The sequence below is a fragment of the Prionailurus bengalensis genome, chromosome C1 (genome assembly GCF_016509475.1).
Source record: "Prionailurus bengalensis isolate Pbe53 chromosome C1, Fcat_Pben_1.1_paternal_pri, whole genome shotgun sequence".
Classification (NCBI taxonomy): Eukaryota; Metazoa; Chordata; class Mammalia; order Carnivora; family Felidae; genus Prionailurus; species Prionailurus bengalensis.
In genome coordinates, this window is record NC_057345.1 from 147,020,913 (window position 1) to 147,038,996 (window position 18,084).

The window sequence follows — 18,084 nt, forward strand, 5'->3', positions numbered from 1 at the left end:
CTTAATAAGTAATTGGCTTTAAAAAACCCAGCACTGCGATTTGGGTTCAAACTAATTTGGCTGCCTTCCTTTGGAAGGTCTTTCCAACCCTCCCCTGGGTATTTTCCAACACCACGGTAGAAACCTTCTTTGCAAAACTCCCAGAGTTTGTTGGAGGAAAGGTCTTAAGGATATGGGGTCCATTTGAGCCCCATGCGCGTCCTCCCTGGGTCCACTTGGGCTTGCTTAGCTCTGGTGGTTCCAAGTAAGCTGGGCATGCTCAGTGGGCAGGGTCGGTTTTAGGGGGTGCATCTGGGAAGCCTGCTGCTCCGCTGCCGGGGCTCTGCGCCTCCCCCCACCTGTATGAGGCCGGGCCTGAGGCGCCTTCGCTCGGCATCCCCCCCCTCTCCCACCTCCCGGCGCCCGCAGGGGCTTGGCCTTCCCTGCGGGTTCCTGCGCTGACATTCAGCGGGCAGGTCGGGAGGTCGAGAGCGTGCGGAGGGGGTCCGCGCGAGGGCTTTGGGCTCTGACGGCCGGGTCCCAGGGGTCCGCCCGCTTCCTAGAAGCGTTTCTAGGCCCAGGGAAGCCTTTCTGCCGAGGAGGGGAAGCCAGATCCGGGGGCGGACGACGAGAAATCAGGTAAGCCAGCCCGCCGGCGTGCAGGCGGGCTGGTGTCTCCTCTCTCGCGGGCAGGTGGCCAGGGCCGAGGCAACCGGGCACCTCCCCCACCGTCCCCGGGCCTAGCCCAGCCCAGGCTTTCCGGCCCGCGAGCAAGGCGGGGCGCGGGGCGGGAGCCGCAGCCCGGGGCGAGGGCCAACGCCTCGGCGCGCCGCCGCCCCACCCGGCGGGCCCCGCGGCCCCGCGGCCCCGCCAGGTCACGTTCCTCGGGCAGCGGGGACCTCGGTCGCCCGCCGCCCGCTGGTTCGCGACGCTTCCCCCCCTCGCCTCGACCCCGGCTCCCGCCTCCACTTCCGCGTTTCCCTGCAGGGCCGAGCGGCCCGGGCGGGAGGAATCCGGGCGGGACGCGGCCGCCGCGCCACCCCCAGGGGAGGGAGGAGGAGCGGCAGCGGGGCGGGGCGGGGCGGGGGGGGGAGGGGGGGAGGAAGTCGCCGGGGAGGCGGGGCCGCGGCGGGGTGCACTGGCCCGGGCTGCCCGGGAGTGACAGCCACGCGCGCCGCGCCGCGAGGATCAGGGCCGAGTCTCTGATTCGGGGGGAGGCAGAGACTCCGCCCCGCCGGGAGGAACTGGGGGCTCCTGCGCTCCCCTCGCGCGACAGGACCGATCTCAGGTGTGTGCTTCCTGGGAGACCCCCTTCCCGCGCCCCCGGGGTCGTGGCGGAGAGCAATCCCGTTCTGACCCGGGCGAGTCCTCTAGGACTCCGGCGTTGGCTGGGGGGTGGGAGAGAGTTTAGGGTTCCTCCCCAGCAACAGAAGGGGGACTCATTCTCGAGTAGGGGTTAGTATTTACATTTTGGCGGGCGGCGGGGTGTAATACATTTGGGGCGAGGGTTGGTATCTCATGGAAAGTTTGCGGCAAACTTTTGGCTTGTGGATGCCGCTCTCCTCCTGAGGATTGGCGCTCCCTTCTGAAGCAAGGGAGGAAAAGATTCTAGAAGGGGGGCTGAGGCTCCGTTGAGGACCTTAGCTGCTGGAGTGTGACAGTCCCAGGAGGAAATGGAAAGTGTACACCGATGAGCCTAAAACAGCCCCCTCAGCTTCTCTGAGCAAAAATAGATTTGCAGAGTGCTTTGGCAGAAAGGTAGAGAGAGCCCTGTGAATGAAGTGCTGCTCTCAGCAGTTGGTGTCTACGCTGCCTTCAACCTTCTGCACGGGAGCATTCACTTGCTAACAGCCTTCCTTGAGAGTTTCAGAGTAACTTACAACCAAATTCTCACAGCCTTCGTGACACGGGCCAACCCACATTACACATCCCATTATACCTATCATGAGAGGCAGCGGTAGACACAGCTAACAGTTAATTTGGTCAGCTTATAAATAGTTTTGTATAATTAGGTGAGGGAAGGGCTGGTGACTTACACCATTTGTTGCGTAAAACAAAACTGTTAGAATTTTGCATATGTTTCAAGTTTGATGTGCAGTGTATTTTTGGACTGTGGACGGTAATGGCAATTGCCACACTGGGGCCAGGCCCTTCCTGCCTGCTTCTGACTACTGTGGTCCCTGAGTTCTACAGGGTCAGCTGGGTGCCATTGCCCAATGGATACTATGTGCAGCCTGGGGAACTTTATGCTGTGGATGTTGAAACGCCTTTGTGTTCCTCGTAAGGACATGTGTCAAGTTACAATACTGTCTTGATTTTTAAAAATCAACTTTTCAAATAAAGCAGTGTTACCTTAGTAAAAACCGGATAAGAGGTGGTGTTTTGAGTTTGACAAACAACATTGTGGGAGCTGTCCATTCTGGTATCTCACACAGTCATTTTGTAAAGAAACTGAGCATTATTAAAGCTATCCTTTGTTTTCCCTCTCTCTGATTTATTTATTTTTTTATTTTTTTAATGTTTATTTATTTTTGAGAGACAGAGTGTGAGCAAGGGAGGGGCAGAGAGAGAGGGAGACACAGAATCTGAAGCAGGCTCCAGACTCTTAGCTGTCAGCACAGAGCCCCATGTGGGGCTCAAACTCACAGACCACGAGATCATGACCTCAGTCGAAGTCTGACACGTTTAACCGACTGAGCCACCCAGGTGCCCCTCCCTCTCTCTGATGTATTAAAAGATGTATTGAGGGCTTAGTAATGGGCAAGAAGGCCACAGTGTTACCGATTGTCATGGGTTTTATCCCCTCCCCCTTTAGTTCTTGTAACTATTTAATCTCATTATAGCTATTTAAAGAGGTTCAATTATCATTGTAAGTAAATCATATTGGCAAACTATTATAACTTTGAAATTATTCTGTCCAGTTATTTGTTTTCTGTCTCTCATCACGAGAATGTAAATTCCATGAGAAGAGTTGGTCTGCTTCACACAGATTCCTATTTCTAGTGCCTAGAATGGTGACTAACTAGTAACAAGTGCTAAATAAATATTTTCTCAATGAATGACTGAACTGTGGGACAAACTCTAGCTGAGTGTAGTGGGGGGAAGAAAACAAGACTTCGGCCTTTGGTAACCTGCTCAAACCCACGGAGCCTCAATTGTCTCATTGGCACAGTGTGGATAATATATGATATAACATATGTAAAATTGCTAGTGATGTACCTGTTAGGGGGTAGACTTCAAAATATTAGCTTCCTTCCTTCTTACACGTTTTTCTTTTTGTATTCAAAAGGGAAAGAATTGGGCAAAGAATAGAAAATTTAGCTCTTGCTGCTTGTGCTTGAATTATCCAGGCATTATCTCCTTTCCTGTGGTGTGGGTGCTTAAGGGGGAAGGTGGTTAGTGGGAATCCCTTATTACAGAAGGAAACAGTTTTCCAGATAAGTATCCAATTTCTCCTCTTTATTTAAAAAAAATTTTTTTTTAACGTTTATTTATTTTTGAGACAGAGAGAGACAGAGCATGAACGGGGGAGGGGCAGAGAGAGAGGGAGACACAGAATCGGAAGAAGGCTCCAGGCTCTGAGCCATCAGCCCAGAGCCCGACGCAGGGCTGGAACTCACGGACCGCGAGATCGTGACCTGGCTGAAGTCGGACGCTTAACCGACTGAGCCACCCAGGCGCCCCTCCTCTTTATTTTTTTAATGTGATAACGTTTCTGCTTAGGTTTTTCAAAACTTGAGTCTTTCTGCTTGTCAACACCAGAACTCACAAGGGTGTCCCTAAGTGCGGAAACAGCACTTCAGAGAGTACATCGGAAATAAAACACATTTGACCTTGAACAACTTGGGTTTGAATGGTGTATGTCCATTTTTATGCAGATTTTTTCGATAAATACAGTATACTACTGTGAATGGATTTTTTCTTTATGATTTCCTTCTTTGAAAAGTTTATTGATTTTGAGAGCGAGAAAAAGAGTGAGCACACACGCACGTGAACGGAGGAGGGGCAGAGAGAGAGGGAGAGAGAGAAGGCCAAGCAGGCCGCATGCTCAGCACAGAGCCCAGCATGGACTCGATCCCACGACCGTGAGATCGTGACCTGAGCCAAAATCAAGTGTCAGAAGGGTCTGATGCTTAACCAACTGAGCCATCCAGGCACCCCTTTTTTAAAATTTTCTTAATAACATTTTCTTTTCTTTAGCTTACTTTATTATAAGAATACAGTATATATTACATATAACATACAAAATATGTGTTTATCAACTCTGTTATCAGTAAAGCTTCTAGTCAACAGTAGGCTATTAATAGTCAAGGTTTGGGGAAGTCAGAAGTTACATGTGGATTTTCAATTGTGCAGGGGGTCAGCACCCCTGACTCCTGCATTGTTCAGAGGTCAAATGTACATTTAGCTCTTGACTTCTTGAATGCAGTTTTTTGTAGGCTTGTGTAGCATTATTACATAGTAACAAGTGCTAGAAAAAGAAAAACTATGGTTTTCTTGCTTTTGAGTTTGTTTAACAAGGTAAAATATATGGATGTAAAACAGTTAAGGACCAGCATAAGATCTCTTATAATCATATACCCATTGAGAGAATGTTGGCTTTAACTGAGTGGTTATGGAGGGGAGATATTAATGTGGGCTCAAATAGTTGAGACAGTTTTGTGGTGAAGAGAATGTCACTTTAGCTACAGAGAGACCTCAAGTTTCCTGAAGATTACAGCAAAAAAGAGGTCAGCATTGTATCACGAATGTTTGCTATTTTGTATTTCAGCATATTGAAAAAGCCAGCACAACCCTAAGCTTTCAAAAATGAACTTTCTGTGGAAAAGTATTAAAAGCCCACAGTAAAATTCTGTATGTGCACTAAATAACACTTTTCACTGTATCTCTGAAGTTTTAAAGCCTAGGATTGGAGTTAAGAATTGTAACTCGTCATTCTTGCCACTTTTAACCCACTCGCACAAAAATGTATCACGTGGCCTGCCTGTTACTCTTTCCAGTTGTATATAATGGGATATATTTTTTATCTGATGTTTCCAGAGAAAATTACTGGTCATGAGTTGTGGGATCTCCACAACTGGCTAATTTCAGGAGTGTTGTTTAATGAGATAGGGAAGGACTGAATGGAACTAGACTAAGAAGAAGAAGATGATGATGATAATTTAATGTTTTTTATTTAATTTTGAGAGACAGAGAAAGACTGAGTGTGAGCGGGGGAGGGGCAGACAGCGAGGGAGACACAGAAACCAAAGCAGGCTCCAAGCTCTGAGCTGCCAGCACAGAGCCCGATGAGGGGCTTGGACTCATGAATCTTGAGATCATGACCCGAGCTTGAGCCGAAGTCGGACTCTCAACCGACTGAGCCACCCAGGTGCCCCAAGAAGATTGTTATTGATGTGTTTCTAGATGCTCATCCATATACTTAGATAATTCCATCAAAATTCATCACCTTTGAGGTAAGAAGAAAACTCAGAGGTTGTGTTCTAGAGGAAGAAGCAGCTAATAAATTTAGGGCATGGTGTACATTTCCTTGTTGACATGATGGGGGAAAGAAAAGGAGGAGGGAGAGATGATCATATTCAACTTCAGTGAGAAAGACCAGGGCTAAGGCAAGCCAAGACATCTCTAGCAACTTCAGAGTAGACCTCTTCCTGTATTATCTGACCAGGGATTGATCTCTGGAACTTTTCAGGAAAAGGAAACGCGGCAGCCGACGCTTTGAATACCTGAGGATGTTTAGGTAATGATTGTGGTCAGAGTTTGTCCAGAACTCTGATTCTGTGTCCTGACATGAATGAGACCATGTTTTTTGTTTTTTTGCGTTTTTTTTTTTTTTTTTTTTTTTGGTTTGTTTGTTTTTTCTTGTTTTCCAGGATTTTCATCTTTTGTTGCGAGTTCCTACTGCCTCTTTGGGTTAAATATTTCTTCCTAGATCATATCTGTGCTCTTGTTTCCCGTTTTTCAGCTGAAATTTTTATGTTGGTTCTTTCAAAATCAGATTTCTGACTTATGCATCAGACAAAACATGGTTTCCAATTTTAATTAGGTCAAGCTGGCATTTGGTCAGTTCACTAAAATTAGTAGGAGAAAACTAATTAATGGAAAATGTTTCCCCCCTACCTAAAAATTTATTGTGATGTATGTATTAGCAAAATTTTAAATCATTATTTGGGAACATTTATTTATTTTTCTGGCAAAATGAAATTATTACTGATTTACTTTATTTTTTCATGGTGAGATCTGTTAAAGTGTGGGTGCTTTTTAAACAATGACTTAAATTTAGGTTGTTCAAGCTTCATATTCTTTAGTGTTATGTCCTCTGCGGAAGCTCATATTTGATTGCCCACTTATATCCTACTATAAAAAGGTTTTATAATAGAGAGAGGGAAACAAACCCCACAAACTATAACAGAGAAGTTGTTTTCTGAAATGGATTTTCTAGAATTTGCTACTATCAAACGAGATGGCCTCCCAGTATGACTTGGTGACTTATGCTTAGAGAGCTTTATTACTTACCTTGTATCCACAAGTGGCTGCTAAGGCCAGATGGTTATATGAAGATGAACAAAAGTTTCTGTTCAAAGTAAACATTTTAGGAAATTTTTAGCTAAGATTTTATACCACTAGTATTTTAATAAGACACAACACACTTCTAAATGTATTTGATAAGTGATGAAAATAATATAGCTTAGGGTATTAGGTTCTTAGAAGCCATTTTCCTTTTATTTAAACTGGATAAAGAAAGGATGTTTGTTTCATTGTGGTAATGTCAAAACTGTTTGGATCATATCACTTTCTGCTCTACTCTTCCATGGGTTATTCTGACTTATTGGATCAAATTCCAAATATTTGTCTTTGAATTCATAGATCTCTCTAAATGTGTTCCAATATTAAGGTTGTATCCTTACCTTCCCTCTGATCCAGCCACTATGGACTCCTTGGAATTGCCTAAATCTGTCCTACTTCCATTGCTGCCTCCATATGAATGCTCTTCTCTGTACTTCACCATTTTGAAATCTTACCAACCCTTGAATGTCCTGACCACTGGCTACGAGGTTCATGGTGCTTTCCCTCGCTGCCCCAGTCAGAAGTGTTTTGTACATTTCCTAATCCTGCAACTACTTTTTTTTTTTTTTTTATGCCACTGTTAAGTCTTCCGTTTTCTCCTGTATTAGCTAATGATTTGAAAACGTATCATTACCTTTTCTGCAGATCTTACAGACCAAGGACTGGATCTTACACAGTTTTATAGACTTCACAGGCCCAGCCCCAGTGCCTTGCACGTGGGGAATGCCTAGTAAATAGTTGTTAAATAAGTGATTGCCTTATATAATGCACTTATCCTTTAGTTACTTAGGAAACGTGATAGAAATGAGTTGGGTATGATTGGACAGAAGATAACACAGGTAGGTGGAGTTCAGGTAATCAGTTAAACTAGATAGTTTCAACTTTCTCTTCTTCAGGCCTCCTATTTTTTCTTTACACATTTGGCACTTAAAAAAAATTTATTTTTAATGTTTTTATTTATTTTTGAGACAGAAAGAAACAGAGCATGAGCAGGGGAGGGGCAGAGAGAGAGGGAGACACAGAATCCGAAGCAGGCTCCAGGCTCTGAGCTGTCAGCACAGAGCCCGACGCGGGGCTCAAACTCACAGACCGCGAGATCATGACCTGAGCTGAAGTCGGACGCCCAAACGACTGAGCCACCCAGGCGCCCCGGCACTTTTGATATCCCAAAATAACGTATTTAGGAGGAGGAAAGGAAATCACTCTAGGTGAACCAACGTTATAAAAGCAATCCCTGAGGAAAACAAGTGGAGGAATCTGCAAAGGAGGTCATTTAGTATCCACTGAGTGCTCTCTTCTTTTCATCAATCTCCCCCTTCTCTCCCACCTGCTCACCTCATCTAGTTTCTTAAAAAAGAAGCTGGAAAATTAATTTATAAAAAGATGATTGATAAAATTAATTTGTCACCTTATCAAAAGTCTCTGGATTCTAAAGAGACAAAACATTGAGTACCGTTTATGTAAGCTAGGGGAAGGAATCTTTGGGGAGCGCTGTTTACCTGAGCATCCCTGAAATCATTGTATAGCCACTTCAGTGTGGCTTTGGTCAGTTTCTGCCACCTTCAGTTTCTTTCTCTGTAAAAGGAGGTGGGCTGCATGAATTTAAAGCCCATAACAGCATAAAGTATCTTAGTACTCTTCTAAGGTGAGGCCAGTCTTGGCTAGTGGATGCTGTTCACTGCTGGACCCTTGACCTAACTTTTGCTCTTCTCCAAATTTGGGATCTCCTTACTCCCAGCCTCTCCGGCTGTATTTGTTTTGACCTCCAATGCAGCGCTCACATGTGGAGGATGCTGCCCTCTTTGCATCCCGGCCCCTGACTTACCCTCATAGGATTTGTTGCAACACATGTACTTTTACTTCCTTCTTCCATCATGTTTGCTAGTGTTAACCCCTTTCCCTCCTCCTAATGCACCACGAAGTAGCTGGGATATTTATCTAAAAAAACATAGATTTATGGAATTGTAAAATAGGAAAAGGGTTAGAGGTAACCCAACTCTGTCTTTTTATTATGAATAATAAATAGTAGTGTTAGGTATCATTTATTGAGCAATCACCATTTTCTAGGTTCTGGTCTAAGCACTTTGCTTACATTATTTCATATAGCAACAGCAAACTCTTTTAGATCAGTGATGAAGCACAGTTCCAGAGAACTTCAGTGACCCACCCAAAGCCACAGTTTTCTGGCGTGACCGAAACTCCCTTGAAAACTGTGCAAAGAAATAATGAACCCAGGGATAATCCTTCTGGTATTTCTGTAATGTATTTCCTGCTTTTGGCTACTTTGGATTCTGCTGCTTGACTCATTGAACTTTGCCTTTTAACACTTTCCACTTCCTAATATTTTACCCTGTGGTTCAGCAGTTTTCACCAGTGATGCTGAACTTGTTCAAACATTGAAGGCATAGCACCATATGCCTGCCTAAAGTAATATTCCTCTTGATCTGATTTCTAGGAACCCATGACACTGTTAAAATCTTCTTAGTGTTAATGGATGTGGAAACAGCCTGCAACTTGGTGCTCCTCTTCTTTTCCCACTCCTGCACCTGGGTTTGTGAATGCTACTGGGAAAATGAACGCAGTCATGCAAATTGGAGGTCCATACAAACTCACATTCTCCAGTTTTTGCCATGAGGCAAGTTCTTTTACCCGTTTTTAGACCACATCTTTCCCCATTTCCTGCCATGGTTTTACCAAACTTCAGCATCTTCTTTGAGCCTTTTACCCGACCTGTGCATTTCTTTATCAGATGATTGTTGGTGGTTAGGGGCAAACTAAACTGTTGGAAGGATCTGAAAGTAGATAAAAACACAAGCACAACAGATGTTTGTTTCTTGATCGTATCATAGTCTTGATCCGTGAATGGCTTTCCTCCACTTGATTGTTTAGACACCACACCCTGGAATCTTTCGTTGTGTGACTGCCATTCCTTAGGGCTTTGTTTTCAACTGTATCCATTTAGTGGAAGGAGAAAGAGAAGAAGCATATCCACTTTCTAAACACTTAGTCTCGTAATGAATATGTCACTTCACCTCACATACCATTGGCCAGAAATCAGGTGCATGGTCACACCAGCAAAGGGAGATTGGCAAATGTAGTCTAGCTGGGAGCAGAAGAGATTGTGGGCTTTTTGTGAAGTAAGCTGTTTCCTTCACAGTGCTTTGCATCCTATTATACTGAGAAAGCAGAGATATCATGTCAACTCATAATATTTCAGTCTCTCTTCCACATCTTCCCTGTAACTGAATCCATCGACTCCATCATTAACTACCAAGTCAGAGGTAGAGTTATTCAAAGTGGGTTCTTTCGCCAATACTCAGATCACCTGTCCCTTTCACTACCTTCCTCTATAAAATTTGTCTCTGTTCATCTATATTTTAAATATTTACAAGATGGGGCGCCTGGGTGGCTCAGTCAGTTGGGCGTCCGACTTCGGCTCAGGTCATGATCTCGTGGTCTGTGGGTTTGAGCCCCGCGTCGGGCTCTGTGCTGACAGCTCAGAGCCTGGAAACTGCTTTGGATTCTGTGTTTTTCTTTCTCTCTTTGCCCCTCCCCCACTGATGCTCTGTCTGTCTGTCTCTCTCTCTGTCAAAAATAAACATTAAAAATTTTTTTAAATATTCTTGTAAGAATACTCAAGATTCTCCCATCACAAAAACAATTAAGACTAAAACCCAAAACTTCCTTTACTCTGTACTCCCCTCTAGCTACGTGCTCATTTTCTCTTTCAAGCTGTTTTTCCCAACACTATTTTGTATGTGTTGTTTTTCTATCTCTTCACCTTCCATTCACTCCACAGCTGTTGGAAGTTTGGCTTCTACCTTAGATGAATCTGCTATTGTATGATTATTGGTGTCCCTCTTACTAGCAGGTCAACGGGACCTCATTACTTGAAATGTCTGTGATTCTGCTCATTCTCTCCTTTGTGAAGTTGAATTTTGTCTAGGCCAGTATGACAACTTGTTTTTCTTTTGGACGTCTCCTTGATCTCTTTCCAGGTTCTTCCCCTTGACATTGGAGTTTCTAGGGCCTGTCCTCACTTGTAGAAGCTCCCGGAACCACCACATTCATCCATATCCCTGATTTTAGTAATTCTTTAATCAACACATCCAGCCAAACCTCTTCCCTAGATTTAGACTCTAGACATTTCCACTTGGATGCCGCACGGTCAAGCTAGGACTCATCATCTCCCCCCACCTTCATCCTAATGCTGTTTCTCCTCTCATTGAAGAGTACCGCCATCCCTTCCCCCCTCCATATCATCCATTCATTTGTTAAATGTACCCCTCACCTACCACATGCCAGGCATTTTCCCACAAGTTGAGATTACAGTGGCGTACAAAACAGGTACGATCTCTGCTTTGTAGAGTTTCATTTTAGGGTGGGGAGAAGAAGATAATAACGATTAAATATAGAAGAGATGTATGAGATGATGAGAGCTATGTGATTATTTTGAATTTGGATGGCTTGGGAAGGCCTCTCTGAGGAGCTGACATTTGAGCTGGCTCCTGAATGACCAGAAGGAGTTAGCCGTGCAAAGATGAGGCACAGAGCATGCCAGGCTGAGAAGACAGCTGGTGCCCAAACTCTAATTGGATTCTTGATGAATCTGATGGCAGAAGAAGGTAAATAAACCTGAACTGTAATGGGTGAGAGTGAGAGGCGGCCATACGAGTTACCTGTGGCTACTTTTACAAATTATAGCAAATTCATTGGCTAAAAACAACAGAAAATAGATTCTCAGGAGGCCGGAAGTTCAGAATCAGTATCGCCAGTCTGAAATCAGAGTGTTGGCAGGTTGTGCTCTCTTCCAAGGTTCCAGGGGACAGTCTGTTCTTTTCCTCCGGGACGGTGGCTGTAGGCATTCATTCACTTGTGGCTGTATCACTGCAATCTCTGTTTCTAGGGTCACATTGCATTCTCTTCTCCCATGTACCTCACATTTCCCTTTGCTTCTCTCTCTCTCTCTCTCTCTCTCTTTTAAATAATGTTTATTTATTTTTGAGAGGGAAAGACAGAGACAGAGTGCGAGCAGGGCAGTGGCAGAGAGAGAGGGATACACAGAATCTGAAGCAGGCTCCAGGTTCCGAGCCCAATGCAGGGCTCGAACCCACTGAGTGCGAGCGTTGGAGGCTTAACCAGCTGAGCCACCCAAGTGCTCCCCCTTTGGTATCCTCTTATAAAGGTATATATGTCTGCATTTGGGATCTACCCTAATAATTCAGGATAATTTCACTATCTCAAGATCCTTTGTTGTTATTATTTTTTAAAATTTTTTATTTAAGAAGTAACACAGACTTAGTTTAGAGAAATTGGAAAATAACTAAAAATTACAAAGGAAAAAATATAAATCTCTGCCATTCCACAATTCAGAGATAAATACTCACTAGTAACATTTTTTTTTTTTAGTTTTGCCTTTTTAACTTCCAAGACACTTTTTAAAAAAAAAAATATGAAATTTATTGTCAGATTGGTTTCCATACAACATCCAGTGCTCATCCCAACAGGTGCCCTCCTCAATGCCCATCACCCACTTTCCCCTCCCTCCCACCCTCACTAGTAATATTTTATAGTATTTTCTTATACACACACAATGGGTTATGGTTTGTGTATAATTTTGTAGCCTGCTTAAGAATTTGTTATGAAAAATTTCAAGCATATTTTGAAACATATTTAGAGATAAAAATAGTAAGATGAACTCCCACATATGCATCACCTTGATTAAATATCAAAAATTTGCTACCTTTGTTTCGTCCTATCCTGCTTGTTTTTCTTTTCCTTTGCCATAGGACTCCAACACAAATCCTAAATATCATGTTATTTTTACCCTCATTGAGGTCACTATGCATCTCTAACTATATGGATATTTTCTTACTACTACTCACAATGCCATTATTATAGCTAATGAAATTCACAGTAATCCTTCAATATCTAAAACTGATTCAAATAGAGATTTCCCTCATTAGTCTGTTTTTTTACATGTAATGTTTGGGGAAACAGTTAATCTATAAAATAATTATTTTACCTGTATGTTTGAGTCTTTCATTTGGTCACATTTGTAGTCTTTTTTGTTGTGGTTGTTGTATAAGATAACACTCCTAGGTTCCAGGGTCTGAGATATGGGTAGGTTTTGGGCACCACTATTCAACCTCCCATAGTATCCAAAGAGTATCTTTATTTTTTATTTATTTATTTTTATTTTTTATTTTTTTCTGAAATTTATTGACAAATTGGTTTCCATACAACACCCAGTGCTCATCCCAAAAGGTGCCCTCCTCAATACCCATCACCCACCCTCTCCTCCCTCCCACCCCCCATCAACCCTCAGTTTGTTCTCAGTTTTTAACAGTCTCTTGTGCCAAAGAGTATCTTTAAAAAGTAACCAAGGGTCAGGTCTCATAGGGCTTTAGAAGCCAGGATAAGACATTTAGATTTTATTCTGTGGTGAGATAGGTCATTGAAAGGTTATGTGCTGATAAATGAAATAATGTGGTTTTGCTATAAAGCACTGTCTGTCAACTTCCCCCCCCCCCCCATTATATCTCTCCAAGAAGAAAAAATAAATTGAAATTAATTAACTAAAAATTTAAATAAATTGCTCCCTAGCAAGAGAGTATTCCATAATATTAAGGAATAAGAATTTGTTGGAAGGTGCCTGGATGGCTCAATCGGTTAAGTGTCCAACTCTTGATTTAGGCTCAGGTCATGATCTCACAGTTAATGGGATCGAGCCCTGAGTTAGGCCCTCAGCTGACAGCATGGAGCCTGCTTAGGATTATTCTGGGTAGAGCTGAGCTTTGGAGGACCACAAATCACTGTAATGTGAGATTTTTTTTTTTTTTTTAAATTTTCATTCCCAAGACCAGTTTTGTCCCTTTGTGGGTGTTTTTGCTCCCATTGAGAATGCATGTTATTGAAGACTGTTCAGACAGCTAAAGGTAGGTAGACTGGATTGTGGTAGGTGGGGAAGGAGAGGATGGAAGAAGGACTCTAGGTAGGAGTGAATTTTGGTTGTCCAACTGAGAAATTATAGTTGTATGGTCTTTTAGCATTCCTGGACCCAGTTTCAGTTTGTGTGTAGAGGTTTCTTCCAACACAATACCAGGCAATTCTATCACTATCTACCTGGAGATAGCATCAGATTCCATGGGTTAAGGGCTGGGCATACAAGACTGCCCTCCGTGCCTCATTTCAGTACCACTTGTAAATCCCACACTGTTAACTGTGCTTCTGACCGACTGGCTAAAGAGTGGAGGTTCTAACGACCTCCCTGTTAGGTGTGATTAATTTGCTAGAGTGGCTCACAGGTCATATGAATGACCAAATACATATATATTATAAATTATTGTATTGCAAATGGACAAGCATCATGTTAAAGATGGAAAGAAGTGAATGGATTTAGGATTTGTTTTTGAGATAGAGTTAGTTGACTGAACTTGCTGATAGATAATTATCTAGAGACAGGAGACAAGAATCTGGACAAAGGCTTACATTTTTTACTTGTGCACCTGGGCCATAAACTGGGAAGGGACGATTTGGGAGAGAAGAAAGCTTGATGGAAGATACAAAGTATTCTGTTTTGGCTGTGTTAAGTGTGAGGCACTTATTAGACATTCCTTTGGAGGTGTAAGTTAGACAATTGGATAAATGGAGTTTGGATAAATGGAAGGGTTTTGGCCGAAGATACAGAGTTAGGAGTTATTTGCATATAGTTTGTATCAGATACTTGATGGAATTACCTATTAGGAATGTATAGTTAGAGAGAGGGGCCATTGGAGTCCTATGTTATTTAGAAGAGAAGGAGTTGCCAATGGGGTAGGAGGGAAACCAGGAGAGTGTGGTGTCCCTGGCGTTAAGAGTTTAAATTATTTTTATAAGGCAATGTTTCTACTATGTCAGAGAGTTCGCGTTTAGTAAAATTAGGTCATTTGTGATTTTGACCATTTGACATATAGTTTAAGTAGAGAGGCTGGGACAGAAACTCATTGAATTGTGTTGTGGAAGCAGAGTGCTTACAGACAACTCTTCCAAAAATTTCTGTTGCGAAGAGAAGCAGAGGAATGGAAAAGTTCTTTGAAGGAGATATTGGTTAGGGGAAGATTTGTTAGGACCAGAGAGTTGAAATAGAGATGAAATGATGGAATGATGAAGTAGAGAGGAAAAACTGATGAAGGCAGGAGAGAGTGATGGTTAATTGTTGGAGTACAATGCTTGAAGAACCAGGAAGGGAGGAGATCCAAGGCACAAATGTAGAGGTTGGTCCTTACTAGGAACAGAGTCATTTCATTTATAGTAAAAGAATGTGGAAAGAATGGGTACAGAGGCCGATATGTCATGGTTTAGGTAGTGGGAAATTCTTTGTTAATCACTTCTACTTTCCCAAGGGAGTGTGATGATGTTGGAGAAGGGAGGGGTAAGATGGATTTTGGAAAAAAAGGAGAATTGAAATAGCTATATTGAAACATCCTGGGGAAATATAATAGGATTACTGGTCAATGTGGATTGCCCATTAGAGATTTACAGCTGCGATTTTTTTTTTCCAGTCATGAATTTAAATTGAGGCTAGTTGTGGTTGTGTTTTTCTCTAGGCAGTTTCTTTAGCTGTTAGATGGGGGTGTAGAACAGGCAAATAGTTGCGTTTAACCAACTTGGGGATTTGCCAGGCAAGAATCAGAAAGAGAGGAACAAGTACTTGTAAGGGAGAGGTTACAGTCAAGGACCTTGACCCAAAGCTGGACTGAAAGGGAAGTGAGGGTGTAACTGATAGTGGAAAAAACTGAAGGGACCATGGACTGGAAAGCCAGATAATGCCAGGAAGATGTTGGAGTGGAAATAGAGGAGTAGATGAGCTGGAGAAAGAGAAGGTAGCGTTCACAGTGTGAGATTCTTGAAGCTGACATCTCAGAGCTGTTGCAGGTAATCATGATGCCAAAACCAGAGGTTATGGCAGTGTGAGTGGGTGGCTGAGGCAGGGTCAAAGAGAAGATCATCAGAGATGCAGCGATGTAGAAACTAGGGCTTCATGTAGATGTAGAGGACAGCAAGAATGAGCACAGGTATGTTTGGAAAGGAAACAGCCAGGTACTAAGGTCAGGGAATAAAGGGAAACTGCAGTAGATAGGTAAGTGATAGCAAGGGATAATGAGTGGTAAAGTCTCAGGACATGAACTTCAAAACTGATAAGATTTGAAAGAGGATAGAGAAGTTGGAAGGTGACTTGGAGAGACACTTAATCCATCTTCAGGCTGGGGGATGTGATAGGATCAGAGGTGTTACTCAAAGTATTTACAACTTTAATGGAATGGGTCTAACATTTGCAAGCCTTTGGTCTGGAGCAGCCCCATGGGGGGCTTTGGTGAAGACAGACATTAACTTAAATTGTGTAATCATTGCAAGGTCCCAGGGGAGGGGCAGTTATTACCCAGTTCAGAGATGTTTTGGTATTTTAGCCATGGGTGCAGCCATCCCTGTTCATAGTGGTTGAACATCAGACTTAAATGTGAGAGTATTAACAACCTCTTCTTTATGGGATGCTGGGAAAATGGTGTTAATAGGCTTCAGCCTTCAAAATTCAGGTTAAATCTTGCTTTCTGCATGTTTTTAGAACATTCAGAGAAGGAGACATTATGGACTTTGCTAAGGATAGATTTTGAGTTCTAGAGGACAGTATGGAAAGGAGGGAGGGCTGCTGACAAGGTGAGAAATGGGGCAGTCTGGACTTCTGGTAATGACCAAAGTGTAGAGGATTGTGGAGCATGCTGGGATTGGTCCCCTAGTATCTTGGGGGCAGCTGGGTGCAGACCCTGTGGCAAGGGTGAGGAAAAGCCTCCTCAGAGTATCTGTAGCTCAAGGGCATCTCCTGATACTGTGGTAGCCAATTGTAGTACAAAGGCCTCCTTGGGGCCTGAGGACTGCTGACAAATGGCTGGGAGTCACAAATGGCTTTTCAGTCATCTCAGCCAAGATGGAGGTCTAACCCCTGGGGGAGGTGCTTTCCATTATGTGGCAGAAGCTAAGGAGTGCTGCTTCTGAGGGTAATCATCTTAGCAGTCTTTCCTCCAAAATGAATTTAGTCTTGGTGATCTCTGCTCCATTGTCACTGTCTTTGGTTTAATTTGGACCCTTAGGACTTTGTGTCAGGATATTTACATCCAGTCTCCTGATTTCCCTGCTCACAGACTGACATCCTTTTAGTTTATCTCTAAACACTGCTCCAGGGAACTTGGAATGGGAGAATGGTCTTTTAAATTCAAATGTGATTCTGTCTATTCCTACTAGGAATGTTGTTAAGGACTAATATAACCTGTATAAATTGACAAGCACAATCTTTATAACATAGTGTACAGCCAATAAATGTGCTTAAAAGCCTTCCTTGGCAATCTGTTGCCTACTGGACAAAAGCCAAAATCCTTTGAGTGGCATATAAGATCTCTAGAGATGTACCCCTGCTTGTCCATTCAGTCTCCTCACCTCCTCACTTATGACTGCATACCATCCTGTGCTCTCGGCGTATCACATGCCCTTATTCTTGAAAATACAGTATTCATTCACACCATCATGTCTTTGCTCATGTTCACCTAGGACCCGGCGAACCTTCAACATTTGAGCTTATTATTGCTTTCTCTACAGACCTGCCCTGATGATGTTCAGTCTCATGGGCAATTACTCTGTTAGCCCCTTGTCCAAGCTTGATTTGTATCACTTGTATTTGTTTTAGAATCTTCTCTAAGCTCTGAGTTCTTAAAGATGGAAACTATAAATTATTCATCTTTATTTACTCGCAGTTTAATATAGTAGGTGCCCAACGAATGTTGGTTGAATAAATGAAAATTCAATACATACTTGAGTTTACATGTGGCCTTTCTGTTGTGAGATCTACATCATATTTTGTCTGTCCTCTTTTTCTTTACTTCATCAGTGGAGGCAAATTTTCTGCTGGAGCAGAAGATGAATTGGTGACCATGTAGTTGGCTAGGATGGGAAGCAGATGTAATCCTGTATTCTTTTTCTTTTACCCAGTGAATGTTATTTATTTGAGTTGTCCCATGATTCTGTTCACTACTGTCATTGTTTTATGCTGAGTTGCAATTATTGATTTTTTTAACAACACACTCAAAGGAATACAAACATCGAATAAATGTGGTTTTGTGGTTGTGTTACGTATGATTGGTCGGGCAGTTTTCAGTGCCCACTTACAACTGCACGACTGGTGTGTAGAGACTTTTGGAACCTTGGTTAAAATGCCCAGTTCCTTTGAGGTCTCTTCAAACCTTGGTTTCCTTATCCTACATGAACTAGCTGATTAACTATACGTAACAAAGAATAAAGAGAATGTAAACCAGACATGAAGAGTAACAGCCTAGTGAGAGAAGAGTGGGAAGGACACTGTGTGAAGTATGAAATGAGGTGGTAGGAATGAGTCACTCTTTAGTGTAGGTGGGCAGGAATGGTTGGGGGATGGGAAGGGCAAAGGTGTATGGGGGGTGGAGGAGTATGGGGGCAATAGGGGGGGATTCTGGGGGCATGGGTAAAGGTGGT

The 18,084-nt window shown here is 43.1% G+C and overlaps 1 protein-coding gene across 2 annotated transcripts in view; it reads left to right on the forward strand.

The window, feature by feature from the left end:
• Positions 1-416: 416 nt before the first annotated feature.
• Positions 417-18,084, forward strand: part of GPD2 (glycerol-3-phosphate dehydrogenase 2) — a 143,314-nt gene continuing 125,646 nt past the window's right edge. Inside the window, exon 1 of one of the 2 annotated variants that reach the window (XM_043576761.1) lies at positions 417-618. The gene's annotated coding sequence lies outside the window, so the exon portion shown is untranslated. Of the gene's footprint in view, positions 619-1,084; positions 1,268-18,084 lie in introns of those variants that run through there. The other variant, XM_043576760.1, reaches the window with a different exon arrangement.